Raw genomic sequence first — 22,942 nt, 5'->3', positions numbered from 1 at the left:
CTTAATGCTGAAGGCTTTAAAGGGTCACATAAAGTCATCCTTTTAACAGAACAGCAAACAGTCATGATTCTAGGTTAGGGTTATAAATGAGTAAGTAAATCACTTATGCATTGCATTCAGTTGGCCCCCACTCTGAACTCATCTGGTACATAACAGCTTGGCTGCTGCCGTATGTCCTGCTCAGACATTCAGTGGGTGGTTTCATAATGTTCCACAGCCTACAGAGCTCCTTTCCGTTTTTTTTTTTTTTTTTTTTTTTTTTTTTTTTTTTTTTTTTTAACCTAATTTACTGTTTTTATCAATATCTGATAAGAAAACAAGAGGCAGCTGTAGCTCCACCACCCGCCCCATGCTTGTCACGTGCTATATTACTAAGTACAAATGGACAAAACTTGTTTAAAAATGGGATAATATGCAACATGTCTAAAATATGGTCTGAGATATTATATTAGTAAGAACTTGCACACTCAGGAAGGCACTTTTGTGGTGGCCACATGAAAAACAATTCCCTGTAATGAAGAGATTTAAGAGCTGACTAATAAAAATGTAGGGACTGCATGGGCAGCAGACTAAATGGCAGGAGCCTGACCACACCACCCTACCAATCCTTATGGAAGAGGAATGATCAGAGACTAAAAGTCCCCAAACATGCTCCAAATTACAAGGATAATGCACTCTCATTGGACAGAAAAACAAACTTCCATCAGCTTAGACCACTTTTCCCCCTCCTGCCCAAATTCAAGATTAAAGGGACACACTGGACTTACAGTGGATCTGTTTACCAGCACTCTCTCTCAAGGAAGAGAGACCCCATCAAGAACCCTGTGGCAATGACAAGGGGCACTAAAAAAGTAACTGTGGCACCAAATTTGCTCTGGATCATCAGGCAGCTCAGTGGAATACCCAAGGAAGGTAATTGATACCTTCCCCTGGAACCCATGGCACTACCCACTGTCCTCTTGAGTTAGATATACCAAAAAGCAGGAAAGGCTCAAACTAAGTTAATGAAGAACAAAAGTAGCTGTGCCTCTGTGAGGGTGCCTACAAGACACTGTTCTGTGGGAGGATAACCAAAACATGTAGTGTCTGAAAAGGAAGTGAAGGAAATTAAGAAAATAGAAAAGGTTACAATTAATCTAAATTCCTGTAAACTTACAAATTCAAATCAGAAGTCAACATATGAGTAAAAGCAAAATATCTGATGGCCATAAGAACACCCTCAAAACACAGAGACAGAAAATGGGTGCACATTAAGATGACACAAGGAGCAATGAGACTGAAGAACCTGAGTGGGCTGAATGATAGTGCATGGCAGGATGCTGTACAGAAGAGAGTTGAGTTTATTCTTAGGATACTGTTCAAGCTTAACTGTTTGTTCAGTGCTTTACTCCTCCTACTGCTCTGATAAAAATACTTGGTAAATATAGGAAACTTCCTCAGCAGTTAGGGCAAGATTTTCTTGTTCTTTCTTTCTTTCTTTCCTTCCTTCCTTCCTTCCTTCCTTCCTTCCTTCCTTCCTTCCTTCCTTCCTTCCTTCCTTCCTTCCTTCCTTCCTTCCTTCCTTCCTTCCTTCCTTCCTTCCTTCCTTCCTTCCTTCCTTCCTTCCTTCCTTCCTTCCTTCCTTCCTTCCTTCCTTCCTTCCTTCCCTTCCTTCCTTCCTTCCCTTCCTTCTCTTCCTTCCTTCCTTCCTTCCTTCCTTCCTTCCTTCCTTCCTTCCTTCCTTCCTTCCTTCCTTCCTTCCTTCCTTCCTTCCTTCCTTCCTTCCTTCCTTCCTTCCTTCCTTCCTTCTTCCTTCCTTCCTTCCTTCCTTCCTTCTTCCTTCCTTCCTTCCTTCCTTCCTTCCTTCCTTCCTTCCTTCCTTCCTTCCTTCCTCTTCCTTCCTTCCTTCCTTCCTTTCCTCCTTCCTTCCTTCCTTCCTTCCTTCCTTCCTTCCTTCCTTCCTTCCTTCCTTCCTTCTTCCTTCCTTCCTTCCTTCCTTCCTTCCTTCCTTCCTTCCTCCTTCCTTCCTTCCTTCCTTCCTTCCTTCTTCCTTCCTTCCTTCCTTCCTTCCTTCCTTCCTTCCTTCCTTCCCTTCCTTCCTTCCTCCTTCCTTCCTTCCTTCCTTCCTTCCTTCCTTCCTTCCTTCCTTCCTTCCTTCCTTCCTTCCTTCCTTCCTTCCTTTCCTTCCTTCCTTCCTTCCTTCCTTCCTTCCTTCCTTCCTTCCTTCCTTCCTTCCTCCTTCCTTCCTTCCTTCCTTCCTTCCTTCCTTCCTTCCTTCCTTCCTTCCTTCCTTCCTTCCTTCCTTCCTTCCTTCCTTCCTTCCTTCCTTCCTTCCTTCCTTCCTTCCTTCCTTCCTTCCTTCCTTCCTTCCTTCCTTCCTTCCTTCCTTCCTTCCTTCCTTCCTTCCTTCCTTCCTTCCTTCCTTCCTTCCTTCCTTCCTTCCTTCCTTCCTTCCTTCCTTCTCTCCTTCTCTCCTTCTCTCCTTGTGTCAATGAAAAATCACTTGACTGTACTAAGTGGTTATGTCTGTGAAACTGGATGTGATGGGGGAACACACAATAATTTTCCCTCTCTTCATGTTTGTTATGTGATTCTGCATTGGACTTGGCTTTGTAATTGTTAGTAGAGGACCCTTTGAAGAGCCTAAAGGGCACCAAATGAAGTAATATTGGCAATTGAAAAATTAATTTTCCTTTCCATTTTTGTTAACACAGTATCAGTGTTAGGAAGTAGCACTACTTACTCACTAGAAAACATATCCCCCACCCTTTTGTTTCATCATATGAAAATCTTGGCACTCATTCCTTGCAACATGAAAGCAAATGCCTGTAGACATGCCTGGTATATAACAAGTGCCTGTCATGCTGTGATGTGAGCTGAATTGATTTGAAGGCAAACACCTTGACAGACAGGCTGTTAGAGCACACATAAAAATAACAGAGAAATACATTAATAACACTGATGTACAGCATATCCCTGTTGTTTCTAATGTGCTTGGCAAGTTCTTTATTCCATATAAATAAAAAAAGTGACAGTAATTATAAGGCTATTTTAGCCACAAATGTCAGACAAAAACCAGTATCATCACCCCAGCATGCAAATCTTATGTGCTAAAGAGGGACAAGATATTTCTGCAAGCCTCACACACTGAAAACAGACTTTCCCCCCAGACCTTTCACAAAGTCTTTCCTCCCTCTTCAGTAACAGCACCCACCATCAGCCAAGCTTCTGGCAGATCACAGAGATCTGTACCCACTTCTGTCCTTTCCCCTTCAAACCTTTGCAAATCGTAATTTCCAAAATGTCCCTGGCACTAGTGGAAGCACAACTAGCAACTCTCAGCTTGCTGAGACCCAGAAAAAAGCAGTGAACTTCTGGCTGTGTGCAGTAGCTAATTCAGCAGCAAGACATGTCCAGCATGGTCCCTTCAAAAGGTGCCAATAACCCCAACCAGAACAGGATGTCAGGATAATGCAAAAAATCCACTTTTTGCCCCAGTTGTCCCTGCCATCAGTCACTGTGACCCCTCCTCCTAAGTAAATGAAATCAATCAGCAGGGATTTCTGTAAAATACATAAAACAGTCATCTTCCAGACTCTACCAGAAGATAAATGGTTCCAGACATTGGACTGCAGCCATTTTCCCACACATGCTACAGTGTTTTGTCATCCATATTGGGCCATAATAGTGAGTGGGTTTTACTTTTTGGGTTTTTTTTTTTTTTTCTCAGTCAGCAGCCAATGCTTCTGCTTCTAACTTGTACACTAAAACCACAGCAACAAGAGTAATTTTTCTGTACAATTTGTAATAGAACAGTTTCACTCCCAATCAGACAATCTGGGGTCTTGTACAGAACTTTGACACTTTTCTGCTACAGATAATATCATCTTATCACTCCCAGCTGGAGTTCCACAAACCTTTTTAGGATTTTTAAAGCATATCACCCCAAATGCAAGCCACTGAAGTGAAATGAGCATGAAATTATGAGCAATGCAAACCGTATCTGAGAACCTGCTAACAAGAAATAATAGGATTTCTTACAATATCTCATGCTGCCTTTTGTGCTAATTTCAAGGAAGGATACAAGTATATGACAAAAGATGCATCACAGTGTGAGTTTTCAATTAATTTTAACGTATTTTCAAGCAAGTCCTTAATAATCTGCTAACATAAAATGCAATTTGGAAAGAACCATGGGGCTTTTTCATTATTAAGAAATGTGCAACCAAATTCTATCCTTAATTAAATCAGGAGTAATTTTATTAACTACAGTAGACTTAAACCTGACTTACATCAGTGTAACTGAGGGTAGGATTTAGCCCCGGGGTGTTTATACACTGTAGTTCCAGTTAGTTTAGATCTATTTGGGTGGGAACTCCTTTCCCCTTTCCAGAAAAAATATTCTTGCCTACCCTTTTTCACCTCGCAGCTGGGGCCAAAACAGCCTTTTTTTCTAAGATATTTTTCTGAAAGGTTATGAATAAATCTTGTCCTCGACAGGAGGTGACCTTATTAAACAAAAAAACACCCTCTAAAGTAAAGGACACCAGCAGTTCTAAAGTTTGTTTACAAGTTTTAGAGCAAGCCACCTCAAACAGATAAGCTTATTTACATCTTACAAATAAATAAAAACTTTAAGTAAAAGCTACTTAATACAGGAGCTACTTATGTCTGTTCTCAAAGCTGAAAAGCCCTTTCAAACTCTATTAGCTGCTGTGTTAAACATCCCTGCTCCAGTACAGAAACTTACTGTCCACAGATATCCTTGGGCTCCACTGCACCTCTGAACCAAAATCACTTTCTTCTTTACTTCATTTTCTGCTCCCTTGAAATCGGATTCCCAGTTCCTGACAGATGGCTCCTCTGTCACCGCGCTCTGCTTCCGCCTCTTATCGCTGCCAGCTAATATTCCACGATGCTCAGCTGTCGTCTGCGAGCTGTGCTCTACATCATTTCTGCTCTGATCAATGCTCCGCTTGGTTTTAGGTTGGTTTCTAGTCCCGCCTCCTGCTCTTGAAGAAACGAAAACTCACAGCTGGATTTTCTATAAATCATCCCTTTTAAGAGTGGCTGAGCAAGTATGGCAAATACTACAGCTAAGACCTGCTGCTCTGTTTGAAACTTCAAAAACAATTCCTCATCTTAACGATGTGCACATGAAAGTTAATCATGTACTAAAATCACTAATACTGAAAAATAGTGGCCAGATAATTGTGACCTTCAGGGCTTAGATGCTGATTAATGTAATACAAAACTCCTCTCTGTTCCAGGGGTGGGGGGATATGGTAAAACCTCCTGCCTCGGTGAACTGCTTTATATAGTGCTGTGCTCTGAACAGGAGCTTGTCATTCTTACAGAGATAAATTCACATTTGCAATACAGAGCTTTCTGACAGACTACCCCAGTGTACTCACTGTTTAGGCTAGCAGCCCTAAGCTTGAAAAGAGATTCACCATCACAGCAACTCTTCTGAAGTGTGGGCAGGAAATACTTTTTTATTTTCTGTACAGCACTAAGTGCACTACAAAGTGCTGAGCTCATTACCATGTTTAACAAAGCGTGGAGTATAAAAGTAAGGTGTTACCATAAAAACCAGCACTATGAACTTTGTTCCCATGAAAACACCAAAACAGAGCTGAGTTTTTGTAAACTGTTAATTGTTCTAATCCTCCACCCTCCAGATCTTCTTAAGAAACTGTGTTGTGGAAATGAAAAATGACTGGGCAGATCTGGATACAGTCTGAATGGGCTGCAAAATCCTGGTGTTTTCTCTAGGGTTTTTCTATGGTGAGAGCTGCATCCCAGCTAAAGGGTTGTCAGGGCTAAAACAAACTCCTTCCTTACAAACAGCTGCCTGTGTCCTGATGGCCCATGAGTTCCCCTGACTGCTGCCCACACTGAAGAGCAGCTGAGCTGCTGCTGTATTCTTGATGAAGAACCCCTCGGGTTTCCCATCAGGGAAGTGTGCAAGAGCAGCATGTGCCAACAGTGTCTCTTCCCTAAGTGTGCCACACAACTCCCAGAAAGCTGGGACCTGTGGGCTTCTCCTGGCAGCTGCTGGAGCTGGACTATTGCATCACTAGTCTTCCATGAGTGGAACTCATCCCTTTTTGAGTCTTGTTCATTCTACCCTACCGTGTTCCAAAAAATGCAGTGGAAAAACACCAAAAAAAGCACTTTCGTCTGTTTATTCTGACTCTCTAACCACTTTATTACATGCCCCACAATTCTCCCAAGTTCAGTTTTTCTATGTGATAGATGATTTTGTGGGCTTCTGTCATATCCAATTTGAGTGTCTTTTCCCCTAAGCTGAAGAATCTCCTCTGTTTCATTCTGGGGCTGGTCAGCCTTTCTGCTCATCACTGTAGGTACTGCTGCTCCCATAAGCACTGCAGCCAGCCCTGTAATTCACCTGATAGATGCTGATGCCACAGCCCCCAAGTTCAAGCCTTGCTCTCAGTCCACGACTGGTATTGTTGAAAATATTGTCACTTTCTTTGCTTTCAGTTCTGCACTGTGAGTGAGGACACTCAGTTGTCACCTTGTGATCACCACCACCATGGCATGAGTGACCTACACACAAGAATTTCAGAACAACCACACTAGACTAATTTCCAAATGCCTACTAGCTTGGCAGCCCAGGAGAAAGCAGTATGGATTAAGTAGTCAGGAATGCTCTGAGCCAAGGACAGCATCACTCTGATGCAGCTATTACTCTCTTAACCAGCAGCCATAAGATACAGGTCCTGGGCCCCTGTCCAAGCTGTGACTCAGATCTGAAGTGCTGCAATGACAGTGTTCTCCTGTGGATGCACTGGTTGATCAGTGCCAGTAATTTGATGATGAAGAGTGAAATGAGTGTGGGCAGAGCACTATCCCTGCACCCAATCCAAATATGCGATGGTAAATATAACAAATCTGCTTTCCAGGTGTTGTGGTACATTGGGTACTTATCAGCTGTCAAAAAACCCCACATAACCGATTAAAATTACTTGTTTGACCTTTAAAATATACTTGGAAACCATAAATGAGACCCATCAATAGTACATATCCACTTGAATAATAACAGAATTTTGAATCTCTAGCAAAGGTTTCCAAAGAGATTAAATACTCAATACCTCAGTGTGACATGCACTATGTGGATGGAGATCTTCCAAGGACTTTTATAGAGCATTTTGTTTAATGTCTGGAGCAATGTTTATAAGACAGAGGTCAAGACTTGCTCTTTCTATGCCCTGAGATTGCTGACCATCACCTGAATAACAAGAAAAAAAGTTTGCTGCAGCTGGCAATAAATATATTTATGCTGCATCATCCTTCATGTGCTTTAGTTCCAGAAAATGCACTAAGCTCTTTGGGAATGAAAGGGAAGATCTGCTGATTAGCGAGTGTTCAGTTTACAGCCTCAAACTAGAGTAAATCCCCAATAAGGCAGCAAGATCTGGTAACATAGATGATGGTTTATCAGGACTTTTTCTCTCTGCAAATCTTTTATTGTGCCACACTACTTGCTAATAGTGAACACAGCCCTACAGCAGCCAAGTATGGATGGACCCAAGGCCATGGAATGAGCAAAGGTCCCAGGAAACAATCTCCTGAATTGCTGGTCCCTGTTTTGGTCCACTTCTACCAACTTATTCCTAAGCAGTGTGAACATGAGTCCGTCTGTGTTCCTTGGCTGTGGGAATCCCTCACTGTCCCTTGTTTGGTAGATGTTGTCCCAGGGATGAAGGACAGCAGGATGGTTCCTCCTGTCACTGTTGTGCAGCCCTTACCTCCCCCTCAACTGGAGATGGTTGTGAGATTTGCTGAGACCCTGCTGGCACACCAAATTCACAATGGTTTCAGCTCCCCATAACTACACAGGGAAGAGGGAGAAGGAATAAATGACTTGTGATTGACTTGCCCTTTCCCTCCAGTGACTTGTGACTAGAAGAGTTCAGACTCCTCCATGCAACCAGGAGCTGTGTCGGCTTGGCCCTGAACTCTTTGTGGGAATTGTAAATATTTAATATGTCAAGTCTTCTACCATGAGGCTGTCTGGGGAAAACTTTTAACAGTTTAAAGGTACTCTGACTGTAGTGTATTTGCCTATAATAGTGGCAAATAGTGGTAAATAGAATTACTAAACCCCTTGCCTTTCACATCTTAAAACTTTAAGGTACTCAAGAACACATTATTTATCCTTACTGTCAGATTTTGCTCTGCTAAGGCAGAATGCATGGGACACTAGACAGATAAGGGAAAACCTCGAGTTCTTTGAGAAGAAACAACTGGCACGAGGATGCTGATGGAAAGATGAGCAAGGTGAAGATGCTTATCTATGAAGATGTGCACTTGTGTCTGCCTACAGGTCCTCTGCACCAGTGCTCTGCAGCTATCCTTCTCTGATTGTCTGAATATCCATTTTCAGTTGAAACTTCTCCACAGGTGAGCTACACTTGTTTTGTCCAGCTCAAGTTTGCCTCATTAGTTTTCACCATCCAGTTGAAGACAACAAGACCGGCTGGGAGATCTTTGGATCCTGGAGCACAGCCCTGTTTCAGTCTCCTTTGCTAAAACAAGCCATTTCTCCTCTAACAGCTTTTCTGAATCCCCTGATGCAAGCTGAATGGGGGCTGGACCATGGAGAATGAGAAATGAGTGCAGCATTACTGATGTGCCCCCCTGTGCCATGTACTCGCCTCTCCCATGGGAACACACTGCTAGACAGAGCTGATGGCCAGGCTGCACTGCCAGCCCACATTTCGGGAGTGACTTGCAATTATTCCCCAGTCTGCAAACACACTCGAGCCTTTGATCTCCTCTGTTGCTCCCAACTGCCAGCCTCCCAGATTCTGCCAGCATTTCCTGCTGCTGTTCCCTAATCATGCGACCATGCCACTGATAACCACAGTACAACTGCAAACTGAGCTGTCTGCACGTGGAGCCACTAGTCCACTGCATGAACCCCTTCCTTTCATCCCACTTTCTTATTGCATGTCCTCTGCTAATCCTGCCAGATTCTGGAGGAGAGCTTGAGGCTAAGGTTTTTCTTTGTGCTACCAGGAATGGGTGAACCCTGCTTTCAGGTTTCCTCTAGAAACACACTTGTATTTTCTCCTAAACATGATGGAATTTGATAAATTATAGAGATGAAGTGATGCAAGAAGACAAGAGGGAAAGGAAAGATAATACTGGGTTATTACTATTTGAAACTGCATCAAAATGCATATTTCGAGGCAAAATCAAAATTAAAAAGCAAATTGAAAACTTCCTACGTAAAACAGAAAACTGTAATAGTAATATGTTGAGTGGGGATTTTCTCCTGGGCAGCTTTCACACAGTAGATGCTCTTACCTCTGACTGCCATTTCCCAAAGAGATCCTGAACTATTTGTCATTCATTTAGCATTGTGGTTGTTACATAAAGTAGGACAAATGTGCTATCTCCACATGATGAGAAAGCCATACACTTTTGCATTTTTACATCAAACACATACTTCAAAGAATCAAAATATGCATTACCTATCTTACTTCTCAGAAAAACCTCTCTCATTTATACTTGGTCCCCATTTAGTCTTTCTTCTGCTGGAAAATCTCTGGAGTTAACATGGCATATCTCTGTGTCACATGTGTTCCCTTTAATAGCCAACATAAATGTTTTTCAGCTCTGGACTCTACAGCTTGAGTCTCACTTAGGAAAGAGCCAAGCAAGGCCTCTCTGCTTTACTCATCACGCCACCAAAGGATGCTGATTTCCCACAGGCAAAGCAGGGGCTCCCAGAGCCTGGCACAACATAGTTCCCTTTGGTTAGATCCAACTGATAAACTTCATCCCCATTCCAAACACTCTACAGCAAAGTTTCCCAATATTTTTCCCTCCCCAAGGACCAGCAGTGCCACTCTGCCCAACTCAGTGTCACCTCCCCCTCGGCCCTGTGGCCCTGCAGGCTGTGTCTGGGACAGGGTGGCTGTACACTCTCACCAAGGGCACACTGTGTGACAAGGAATGGCAAAGGCCCCAAAAGTGGCACTTGCCATGCTTCAGTGACAGCGAGCCCTGTTAAACATGAGGTTCACTTTGTGGGTGACACAGGCACAGTATTTCACTAGTATGTTAAAATGCCTCAAAGAGTTCAGAAATAAAAAATTCTTGGAATTGCTGCATAAGTCAAAACTTTAAAAAGTTTATATTAAAATATGAATCACTGGCTTGCTTCAAGGGAGGAAAAGAATTCTTGTTTTCAGCAGAAAGTTAATTGGGTGTCCTGAAAATCAGTAATTAAAAACACCATTAACATCATCTGCAGTGCTAGTGTCCTTCTGTACATAAAAGGCTTTAAAAGGACAGAGTAAGAGAGAAAAGTTCAGTATCAGCATTTGCCTCAAGACCCAATGCACCTGGGGACTGGCCCAACATCTCTTGTGCAGGAAAATGAGAGCTAGAAAAGATATTTTTGTTGCTGTGAATAAAAGTTGGATTTCTGAAGCTATATGCCTATACCATTAAAAATTAACTTGTTCACAGACAAACCTGAAATGTCATCCTGAGGGACACCACCACCATGGCTGTCATCCCCCATACACATCAGAGAGAAGTGCCACCACCCTGGGCAGAAAATGCAGCCACTCTTTGCTGTGTAACAACACAAGGCTGGAAACAAAGAATATGGTTTCCAAATTAAACAGCAGGAGTAATTTCTGCCAACAGGATGTAATTACTCCTCTTGTAAAAGAGCTGCGGAACACTTAATGGTTTCGAGCACTAATACATATGGAAACAGTGTTCCACAAATACCCAGCCAAGTGCTAGAGCACCACTGGCTTGGGGAGCAGTAAAAGGCCAAGAACACATCCTGTACTGCCTAAGACTTCAAGGGCATCTATCCAAACGCTGCTCTCGTGGCACTGCTGAAGTTTCTGTAACAGGTATGGTCACTGCACAGGGTGAAATTTCCTGTCTCTCACAGCAGCTGTAGCTAAGGCAGCTGACTGTGTCACAGCACTAAGCACAGTTTTAGCACCATCATATCTCAGTGCCAGGCCTGTGACTATTTCAGGAAATTTATCTGACTAGACTGCTATCTTCCCAAACATCTCTTTATGAGCAAGCAGGATCTGACACTATGTCAAATATATCAAGGTAATTCCATAGGATATATGGAATCTCAAAGTTGATGTTTTACTGATACTAATTTTCTTAAGGCCTTACCAAAGTGCATTTCCAGATCAGAAATAAATAACAGGACCTAAATGCAGACATTTTAAAATTATGGCCAAAACATTCCCAGCATCTGAAAGCCCCTTCATAGAAAGTGTATTTGTTGAGTGAAGAGTGTTAGGCCTTAAATTCCCCATGGCAACTCAGCTCTTATATTTACATGCAAAAATTAATAGCCATACTTAGGAAAACAGACAAGCAGAGTTCTCCATAAAGCAGCTCTCCTGGTACAAGTTTTTTACTACCTTTACTATTGCAGACTGGAGCTTGGGAGGAAACAAACATCCCAGCAACTCCTCTTTCACATCCACTGAAAACGTGACATTTTCACAACACATCCATGTACATAAGACCTCCTGCAACAAAACCAGCTCCACTCACACCTCTCACAGAGTACCATGCAGTTCCCAGAGATTTTAAGGTAGGATTTGCTAAAATTAAGAACAGTACTTCTTATCACAGGAGAAAATTGCCAGGAAGAAAAGACAAATATTTTCTGCACAACCCTGCCCCAAACATCAGCAGAAAAAAATGCTTACATGCAGACATCTCATCTGAGGAACTGCTCTGGAGCTTAACAGGCTGTAATCAAGACATCAGAGATTTAGTTTGAACAAGCACTTGGGGGAATGGGCATGAATTCTCCATGTAAGCAATGCCCCTCAGTGTGTGATTCTCTCATCCTCACACTGACTGAAGAGAAAGCAAATTAGTTTGGTTGGTGACTATTTAATGACATAAAATTTATTTTTTAAACATGCAGATTCTTTTTGAGCAAAATTCAGCATGATTGAGGTATGCAACACTGTCTTCCTGACCTTTCAGAAATTAAAACAATCCAACATTTGGTTCTTTGGTCAGTTATGCTATTGACAAATTCATTTTCTTTCAATTCACATATGCACAAAAAACTTTACTAATCATATTTCTATTGCCATCATCCTTCAGATCTTTTAGCATGATTTACAGAGGGGGAAAAATGAAAGAAAAACAAAAACTGACAGTACATTATGCAGCTTTGGGCAAAGAAGATGATGGATTCTCCCAGAGTAATTTCCTGCAAAGTGAGATTTGATATAAGGATCTTGATTATGTATGTCAGTGCTGGGAAGGTACCCAGACATATGAGACTATCATTTACAACCAATGCAGCCAAGGCAGAGGCCACTACTGGGTTTTAGAAATGAAGAGCATTAGTACAAGGAACAGAAAGAAAAAGATTTTTCAGAAGAGTCGGAGACAGCAATATTTGATTTGACTTACAATACTACCTCCTAAGATGGTCCCAATTAGACCTATTTCTGCATACCACACTTGGTGCATGATGCCACACTTGGTCTTGTCCTCCTCTCTTGGCAAAAGCAACAAAGACTTCCTAGCACTAAAAGGCCATAATGCGGTTTTGCTTTCAAAAATCACTTCTAGGAAAAATGAGTGGGTAAAAAAAAACCCTCTGTGAGATGCTCTGTATCCAAGGACAAAGCAGAATGGTTCCATGTGAGTCATTTTCAGTCTTTGCAGGCTTGGCATTTGTGGTATGAACTCAGAAAAGTCATTACCAGTAATTCTGTCATTTCAAGTGTTTGCAACACATGAGAAATAAGTGCTTCTAAAATGAAAATCCCATCCTAACCACTTCAGTAACACTTACAGATCAACTTCATTCTAAATCCATTTCACTATACTTAAAAAAATATTTCTGGATGCTCTAAGTAAACCAAGGAATTCAACCTGTGACTTGAGAAAGAGGTTTTCAAACAAAAATGTTGCAAGAAGCAAGATGTTTAAGGAGACAACACATTTCCGTTTGTTCACTTGAAGGACTGCTTGTTGGATTAACCCAAATTGAGCTTGCAGTCCAGCCTTGTCTTTTCTCCCACCTTTAATACAGCCAAGCAAAAACAAAGAAAATAGAAAGTATCGCATGTGCAGCCACTTTGCAGGAAAGTTTTGAGTGGTCTAAATTAATTACTTTGTTCCTACTGACATATGGAAACTGCTTCACTGAACTCTGATGAAGAATCTATCTCTGAACTTCATTTTTATTTGCTATATTTAATGACTGCTGTAATAAACCAGTCTAAGTAGGGAAGCTAAAAACAGAAAGAAAGAAAATATAAGATTTGGGTCTTTCAAGCACCAGTTTAGGTTTATAAACAGCAAAGCAGCCAGTGTGCTGTGATGGTCTGGGTAGCCTCAGCAAGCTGGAGTCTCCTCTCTCCCTTCCCAGCAGGACTATCTGACAGTGTCACAGCAAAGATGTGTATTAAAGTCTCAAATTATCAAACTAAATTAAAGGTCAGGATTTCTACGGGCACATGTACAAATGTGACTCACAAAGGATATCGAAGCAGCTTTTCCCACAGATGCAAACCCTCGGATGGGTTTTTTGGCGCATTTTTGGTGCCTTGCGCTGTGCGAAGTTGCACAGCAATAATCTTGCGGTGAGAAATCACAGAGTTGTGAGCTGTGCGGGCACAGCTCCTGGCACAGAGCGGGCACAGGCGGTGAATCCCCGCAGCCCATCACTCCCGCCTGGAATCGGGATCCGCGGGCGGGAGGCTGCGCGCAGGGCGAGTGCTTGCGAAGACAGGTTTCCATAGGGAACCGGGTAAAACCAGCCCCGTCCACAAAAAGCTCAGTTTTCCACAGCAGCCAGTGCCTGGGAAGTCCTGCAGCTCTGGCCATTCCCCACTAGAGGCCGTGAAGCCCTTACGCCTGCCCTGGCCCCGGCTGCCACAATCCAGTGAAGAGGAGATGAGGAATGGGAAGAACCAAAGATGAGACCTTTTTTTTTTATTTTTTCCTGACATTAAAATCTTAACACTTCCTTAGTTCAGCGAGGAACCTCAGCCCTGTCAGGCCAGTGGGAGCAGCAGGACCTGCTGTGGGTAGCCAGCTCTGCTCACCAGCAGCTGGAAACCTGAGGAGGAGATGGATGAGGAGGATGATCAGAAAAATGAGAAGCTACAGCTGGCTGGAGGGAAGCTACTCCTCTGTAGCTTTCTGACAAGCCCAAATTAACAATGAGTAGCCAAATTTAATGGGTCACTTTTAAAATTAATCGTGCTTTTTGAACATGTCTCATTGGAGCCTGGCAAGCTGCAGCAGTCGACAGAAAGGATGCCAAGCATAAGGGGAATTTAATGAGCCTGTTTGCTGGAAAACTGCAGCAACAAACACATGTGCACAGAAAAACACCGTGGAGGCTGTTTGTGGAGAAGAAATCTGAGGGTGTTTCTCAGTATGCTGAAAAACACATAGGGGTAGTGTAACAAAAAGAAGCCATACTCAGTTTCTCCAATTTAACTCCAAATGAGGCTTTGCTGGTTATTCAGAGATTATATCTCACCCCTCTGTGAGACAAAAATTAGGAGAGAAGACCTGCCCAGATCTGTAATCTAAGAGAGTACATTAAACCTGGACTTCCACAGGAGACACAGGAAAATGGCCCCTACAGAGTCTAAGGCTGGAAATCACATCTAAATGTCTTCTTACAAGCTTGTGACAGGTTATCTAGAAAACTACAAAAGGTCAATGTGGATCAGATTATTATTCACAGCTATTGATTGTCCTGCTTTTTGCAATGTTGGATTTCATCTGGCATTGTGCTATGCATACACCTATCTTAATTATGTACCTTTTCAAGTTCCTTTATTTCTACCAGCTGGATTAGTTAAATACTTTTGTGTCTTCTGTAACCTCTGTCATGTTCCACACTTGTGCCACAGAACATTAAACTGCATAAATGTCACACAATTCTTAAAATGATATTTCAGGGCAGTCCAATAAAAACCAATGACCTTAGTAAAAACGTGTATTTATTTGTCTTGTACTGCTCTCAAGTACTTGGCAACCTTGTGGTGAAAAGAAAAATGTGGGAAGTGGCACGAGTGTTTTTCCACTTTATGAAGGTAACTATGAGGGAGGGGGGTGCTTGGAGATGTGGAAGCACATCCTCACCTCACACTTTCAGCCCCAGCTCCACTTGGGCACCTCTGGCTAATGCTGAAGGAAAAGCTGGGTCCTTATCTCTAACGTGTTCCAGTTAGGCAGCCCTGAGACCAACCCCAGGTGTTCATACAGTATCTAATCCCATTAGGGCTCTTTTAAAGCAAGTGGCTTCATTTTTTTTTTTTTTTTTTTTTTTCTGGTGTCACAGAATTTACACTTAATGGGTTTGCAGTTATTAGGCAGTTAGAAAAGTTATTTGCACTTTGCGGTTTGCTGCCAGAAGTGTAGCAAGAGACAAGCACTGAGGTCCTTGTGAATCCCACAGCTGCTGTGACTTTTCCATGTGAGGAAGGAACAGTTGCCGGAGGCATTTCAGAGAAATGCAAGAACACAGGAACAGTTCATTAATACTGGAAGTGAATTTGCAATTACTGAGAGCAGATGGCCAGCTCACACAGTGAATGAGCCTTAAACCATCTAGACTTACAAGGCTACTGCAAACATTGAAACACTACCAAATTCACACACAAAAAACACAAATCCTACGTGCTCACAGTCAGAAGTCAGCTCAGATTTGGATCCTATATACAATGGCTTAAGTCCAGATAAAGCTGTCAATATTATACTGAATCAGTAGATTTACCACAGAGTTCATGCCCCTTCTTTTCACTTGCAAAAAAAACCCTCTCAGAGCAGTCCAAGATAAGCAAAAATCACAATAGCCTTAATAAAATATCAGTATCTGCACCATTAATAGAGCTAGGAATCAAATTAATCCTCCCTTGTACCACTGCAACTCAGTTGTATCAAAAAATGGGGTAGCAGCTTTATTAAGAATAGAAATCAAAGCTGAAGTTACATGACTAAGTTTTTCATTACTTTCTAGTCCACTAACAAAAAACACCATACACACACTGCTTTAACAAATGTATCTGTCATGCACTCCAGAGCTGTTGAATTCTTTCCATACATGCTGCTTGTAAAGGCTCTGTGAAGGAGCTTAAGACAGATGTGTATATTGAAAGCACTCCTCAGTGCAGCTCATGGAGAAATTAGAACTATTATTGCTATAGGCATGTAACAGTACATACATGCAAAGGGAAGGACTTGCTTAGCCTCACGTGCATTTCCCCCTGCCAGCTCTTCATTTGGCTTGGCAAGCAGGACTATAATTACTGGGGGGAAGAGGGAGGCCATGAGCAAACAGCAGCATTGCATGGTCTTTCCTGCACATGTCCAGGGAGGGAAATGCAATGGCTCCACTAGCTCTGAGAAGGCCAAGCAATCATCCTTTAAAATCTTTTTCCCTATGATACAGAGTTTCAGCAGCCCAGCTGTGTACCTCTGGACAGCTAACAGTGCAGGTTCCCTAAGGTTAACACGACCTGCAGCTCACAGGTCTTTGTGACTGGGTGCACAAGAGCTCCTGTGCTGTGTGGATGCCAAGGCAGCTGGCAGGCAGAGATGACACAACAGATTGGCCAAAGCCTTGTGCAAGAAGGTAACTGCAGTGGGACTGCACTCTGAAGGCCAGCCAAAAGGCTGCAACAGCAATAAAGGGCATAGGCAAGGTATGTGACTTAAAAAAATTAAATAATTGGATTTTCAGATGAGGAAGGGTTGTTTGCTTGAGTGGCACTTGTGATCAGAGCAACTTGCTGAGCAAGGAATAGAAATAACTTAGAGACAGATCCTTGTAGTCAAGACAACTGCTAGCAAGGCATCCAAAGATTTTTCCTTGGTTTCCCTCACAGAGTTAAGGGTGTATAAACTTTTACTCACAAGCAGAATAGAATCTAAATTTTCAGGGATGTACTTGTGGCAAAAAGCTCAGGTTTACTTTGCACAATCAACTTAACTCTTCTCTTAAACCAGAAATCTGCATAGCAGGTCAGTTTGTTTATAGATTGTGATATAATTCAGCAATTTCCTTGTCTGGCTTCATGGCACAATGTACTAAAATATGTCAATACATGTGATGAGCTTATATTCAAACCAAAAGGCTACTCCCATACCTGCAGCAACAGAAAGTGTGAAGTGTTGTAGCTACTTTCAGATTACTTCCATTTACACTTCCTTTTCTAAAGTAGAAAGCACAGGATACTTGAAGAGTTCTGCAGCACCAGCTATTACATGGTTAAAACATTGTTATGTTGATTCAATATCTCAGAACTGCTTTAAAGTTTCCAAAACTTTAGGAAAACTAAGTTTATATCAGAAGTTATTTTGACAGAAAGTCAAAACATATGCATCTATTTAGTATGCTGAAATAAAGTATTAAAAAACCTGTTGACTATAAAAAGCTATTTCTAGCAAAATCTAATAACCCTGGTTATTTTTTGAAACATTTTGCATTCCCCTGAAATTGTGTGATTCCAGAAGTATTTAAAGCAGCCTATGCTATGGTATATGCCATAGCAGTTCCACTTAGCCCCTGGGTCCAATTCTGCATCTGGCTTTGGCCATTAAAAATTAAATTGAAATTCTTTTTCTCCAACAAATATTTTTCCCATTGTAGACTGATTAAATATATGGTAGCACTTGTAAACTGTTGTGATGACACAATGCTTGAACCTCTCTCCATTAGCAAAGAGAGATCTGGAGCAGGCACTGGCTTACATATTCAAGGATTTCAGATTTCCAGAAACATTTCTAATTTTGTATAAATATATTTTTTTTTCTTTCTAAATCTGACATTGCTCTTCATTAAGGGCTGGGATTTGAAAAAAAAAAAAAAAAAAAAAAAGGCAGAAAATCCCATGGGATTGAAAACAACAGATGTTGTCTGTTTTAAGCTTCCTTTATTCCAAATCACTGAATTTCGTGCTTTTAAGATTTTCCTGCCTCTCTTTTCAGAGCCTCATGGTTTGCTCTTTAAATAGATTTTCAAGAGGCTGACTCTGACTGGAATGTATGTGAGAGAGATTTTCCACCTTAAAATGCAACTTTTTTTTCATTGAAGTTACTAGAAACATACTAAATATTTTATAGAAGCACACCCAGGGCAGTATCACTGTGTATCCACTGTGAGCAATAAACTCCACAGGATACCATCCCAACAAATAGGAGGCGTGTGCTACTCACGTCCCCCAAAACTCCTTGTGCTTCCTGCTCCTCCATTCAACAGTGCTGAACTGCCAATCTCTAAATCCAAAATACTGCCCCAGGACAGCCACAAAGGGATTTTAAAGCTTTCCTTAGAATCAATTTTCTTCCCCATAATCAGCAGCTTTCCTGCACTTGCCTGCCTTCCATCCATCCAAAGAGCCCCTGCCCTAAGGAGGTAAAACTCATTCCTTCTTCAGGTGAGTGAGTGCATCCTTTGAAAAGATGATATGATCATGAAGTCATTGATTCCAAGACGGTCTGGGTGAAGAAATAGTTGTGTAATGCTGTGGAAAAAAATGCTGTGTAATTTGATCCCTAAGGATAAGTCATGGAAATAATAAACGGGCAAGGATGTTTGGGACAGATTTGACATCCTTTTTTAAAAAAAAATGAGAGGTTCGAAAAAACAGTTATAGGAATTATTTATGTATTGAATAAAGTAATAGCACAGTGAGGAGCAGTAATTTTGCTTATCCAAAAAATCCAAACTTGTAAATAGTTCTATTGGAATACAGTGATATCTGACAGTGAAAATCTCTTCACTCCAGTAAGAAATCACAAGAAGAATGTCTGAAATGTGAGGACAGACAAATTCAAATTAGAAGTTAGGCATATATATGATTATCATACATTATATTTTCTAAAAAAAAATTTGTCTCCTAGTCAATACAGGGTGAGTTAATAGGAAAGATATTGAAGCCAAACAACCAAATTCTGTTTTTGACACATTAGATGGACAGGAGGCCTGGCTAAATGAACTAATGGGTTTAAGCTTTACAAGGTCAAACCTTTCTATTAAGTGACAGAAACTCTGTGTTTACAGTGATTATATCCACGGTCATTAATAAAAATAATTGGAAGTGACTACCCCTTTGATTTAATCAGATTTGCATTGGTACGAGTCCATTGAACTGCAGATGGAAGAAATTTTAAACCTCACCCCTTCACAGATGGCAAGATTTTAACAATGCCTTCACAAAGTCTCAATTGATATTTTATGCCTTGACTTCCTCTTGTATTCCAGGTTTTTTTTTGCAACAACACATGCACTACAGAAGCAATAGAAGCTAAGCTTTAATACAGTTTTGTTTTCCAAGTTTGACTAGATGCAAACATCTGTCCTTTCAGAATTAGTATGTCATTCATGCTCTTTTTAAAATAAAAATCTATTTTCAAGTTAGAAAATAGGAAAAAAAAAGATGGATTTTTCTGTCTTCAGTAAGACCATCTCTGCTTCCACTTTCTGTAAGCTTTTGTCCATCCTGAGGCTCTCAGATACTGATTTCTCATGTTCTTCCATTTGCTCTGGGATTGTTGAGCAGCTGGGAAAGTTATGTGTCTGCACTACTTGCCGTGTGCAGGAGACACAGGATCAGAGGTGATTGTTCTAAATTTTCTTCCAAAATGACATTCTAACATATTCACCTTTCAGAAATACCAGAAAAAGAGTGCTTGGCTCTGGCCTTTGCTAAAGCCTCTAGATTTTCCAGCTGAAGGACAAGGATGCAACAACACAATCTTTGATATGAAATCAAGACCTAGGTCATTGACAACAGCTACACCAGCACCTGTCATGAGTTCCAAGCTTGGCAATTCTGAGGTGTTTTGAGGTCACTTATCCTGAGTCCATGAACTCAGAAGACCCTCATATGAACAGAAGTGCCCTGAGCAGCAAGTATGAAAATCTTTGCCATGGTTTCCAGGGTGGTGAATGGGGCACAGCGAATCTGGAAACTTGGCCCTGCATCAGCTCAAGGGACTTTGGCAGATCTGGCATCCTCAGCAGTTCACCAGTTGAGGTGTTGAAGGACACGTTGGGTCACCAGAATACTGTCAAGTCTGGCAAGTTTTTACTAAAAGATTCAAGCCCATCACATCTCCCAGCTACAAAAGGCCTGAGAGAGTTTAAGTGTGATAGAATGAAATACCAGTGTGCTCAGCAATACTCTGGTGTGTGTGGTTGGACTGAGCTGGAGCAGCTGAGATGGCTGGAGTGTTGAGTAGCAGAGCAGAGGACAAAAAAACTTTGAACTTACTTTGAGCATGTGTAGCTAGATTAGACAGGAGGGAGAAATGCCCACTCAGAGATATGGGATATGACAGCATATGGAACCACAGCAGCTGGGGTGTCAGGAGAGAGGGGTGCACAAAATTACATTGGATAACTACTGATAAGGGACTTAGCTAATATGCACGTCTGATTTTCACTGATAACTGAGGAAACCCTCAAATACATGGCAGTTCAGCCAGTGGCTGCTGTCCCATTACTCAGAAATTGCCTGTGAAATGAACTGAAATTTGAATGAACTGTTTTTGTCCTGCAGAATATGGGACAGTTTTGGAAACAACATGTGCTGACAGTGATTATGATTCTCCACAGCAGCTTCCCAGAAAACTTTCTGGAAACTGTATTCTGACAATTCATGTGGACAAAGCCTGTCCTATAAATTTCCATAATTAAACTTTATGAGAAGCATGCAAAGGTTCATAAACAGTAAGGGGAAAGCACAGTTGTAAACAAAATATATATATACATATATACATATATGCATATATATATACATACATATATATGTATATTAACACATGCATCTTTAACACACTCATCTGGGGAAGTCAGCTACTTTGAGGAGAGACATAATGGTTAGATGTTTACAAGAAGCAGAAGCAAGTTGCATACCTCCAGCCTGTTCCTGGGAAAACCCTGATGAGTGCAAAGAGAACAACTGTGAAATACTAAACATGCTGCTAATGTGCGAAGCCCTATGTTCTGGGGAGAGAAGAGCATTCAGAAATAATTGAATCATCCAGGGCTGTGCTTAGCACATACCCTAAGGTGATTATGTTCAGAATAGAAGCTTTCAGAATGTCATTTAGTAAATGAAAACAGAGTTGGATACCAGTAATAAACCAGTGCCCTCCAGCTACTCATTTTTTATAGTGACTTAATTGAAACTAACAAATCATTGAATGCCAGATACTGGGAAAGGGGGCAGCACTGAGACCAGGGCCAGAGACACTGAGATCCAGCAAGAAATCCTGATTTTCCCTCCAGTAAAGAACAGCTTATGGCTACAATTTTCTTCCTCTGGTGATAAAATGAGTCTGTTGTGCTCTGAGTGCTCAAACGTACTCCCAGGATAGGTACAGAGCTGGGTACCAACTTGTTCTCAACTTTCTAATTGCTGATTAACCCATTAAAATGAAACCAAGCACAAAGTTTTGGTTTTCTTTCTTATTGTAACAAGAAGGCTTTTAAAAACTGCAGTAGCTCCTTAATCACATTTCTATTACCTAGTTTGCAAGAAACATAATTCTATTATCTTTAAAGGGCAAGTATACATTTAACTCATTGTCATTCAAATGATATATTACATTGGGATTTCTGTCTTTTTGCACACCTTTAGCACTTTCTTATAATAAAAAATAAATAAAATTTAAGTGAGATTTCCAAGTTTCTTAAATTAGTACTACTTGCAGGCAGATGACCCTAACAGAGTTTTTCTATTAAACTTTGCACAAGAACTAAATTTGCTTTGAAAATGTAGCATTGTATTTTCCAAAGCCGAAGCCCAAGAAGAAAAAAATATTTCTTTGGATGCAATAAATCTTCGGTGATGAGTAAAACATGAAGGAAGCCTCTCTCTTCTTGAAAACAGGGGACACTCCCTCCCTTCTAATAACGTACTACAAGGCAGAACTCCCAGCCTGTCGTTTTATACACAAATGGCTCATCAGGGTGGTTGAGAATGGACATGAGTCTGAACATGAATCTGGGCACTGACACTACTTGCTCAAACCTGACTGAAATCATCCTGGGAGGGGAGAAGGTGTCAGAGAACCACCCCCAGCCTGCCCATGCAGCCCTTCCTACCAGGCATGGCTTCACTCAGGAGTGCTGCCTGCAAGACTTCTACAAACCTGAGTCTCCAGCCAGTGTCCCTCATTCATCCTGCCTATTCTCAGCCCATTTTTCCATTGCTGAAGACTGAGCATATCACACAACTGCATTTAACAGAGGATTTTGCAGCCTGCCTCTCCCATGCAAGAGAGCTTCATCACTTTCTGCAGAAGATTAGTTTAGTGTTAGTTGCTTTGAAGATAATTGCTCAGCAACAAATTCAGTTCTTAACCCTCATTTACATTTCCTAGAAGTTCTGTCAAGGTAGTGCCTTTGGGGCTGATACTTTCTGGGCTTAATCTCAGTCCAAAGGTGATTTTCATGCATGTAAATGTAAATTCAAACACTTCAATTGTTCTCAAATCAGACACACACATGACATGATTTTTCACAGTATCTCTATCCAAAAAGCTCTGTAATTGCTCAGTTTTAGGAAAATATTTCCCAGCTCTCACTGAGCTCCAAGGAACACTCCAAGTTAGAAGAAAATCCTATTTCAGAGACATGAAGAAATGAAATAAGAAATAAAATTAATGAAGGACAGCATTGAGATGCTTGCTTTTCTCACTGGGTTAGTGTGGGAAACTAGAGTGACATGGAATATCCAAAGCTAGTACTTAATTTACAGTCTGAGACACTCATTTCTGTTCCCAGCCTCTCTGAAGGAGATGTGACAACCTCTGGCTCTGCTCAGCATCCCTGAGTATTTGCATCTGCTCCAGAATCCAGGTGACCAAGCCCCATAAAGGTTCTCAATCACCACACACTGTCAGAAAATATTAATTACTCAGGTTTGCA

At 41.4% G+C, this 22,942-nt stretch overlaps 1 protein-coding gene across 10 annotated transcripts in view; it reads right to left on the bottom strand.

The window, feature by feature from the left end:
• STARD13 (StAR related lipid transfer domain containing 13) overlaps positions 1-22,942 on the bottom strand; it is a 281,574-nt gene that overhangs the window by 65,833 nt on the left and 192,799 nt on the right. Inside the window, exon 1 of one of the 10 annotated variants that reach the window (XM_079322441.1) lies at positions 4,730-5,117. The exons of the other annotated variants lie outside the window; for them this stretch is intronic. The gene's annotated coding sequence lies outside the window, so the exon portion shown is untranslated. Of the gene's footprint in view, positions 1-4,729; positions 5,118-22,942 lie in introns of those variants that run through there. 10 annotated transcript variants of the gene reach the window in all.

This window comes from Erithacus rubecula (assembly GCF_903797595.1).
Source record: "Erithacus rubecula genome assembly, chromosome: 1".
Classification (NCBI taxonomy): Eukaryota; Metazoa; Chordata; class Aves; order Passeriformes; family Muscicapidae; genus Erithacus; species Erithacus rubecula.
The sequence above is the reverse complement of the archived record's forward strand: the minus strand, read 5'-3'. Positions and strand labels throughout refer to the sequence as shown.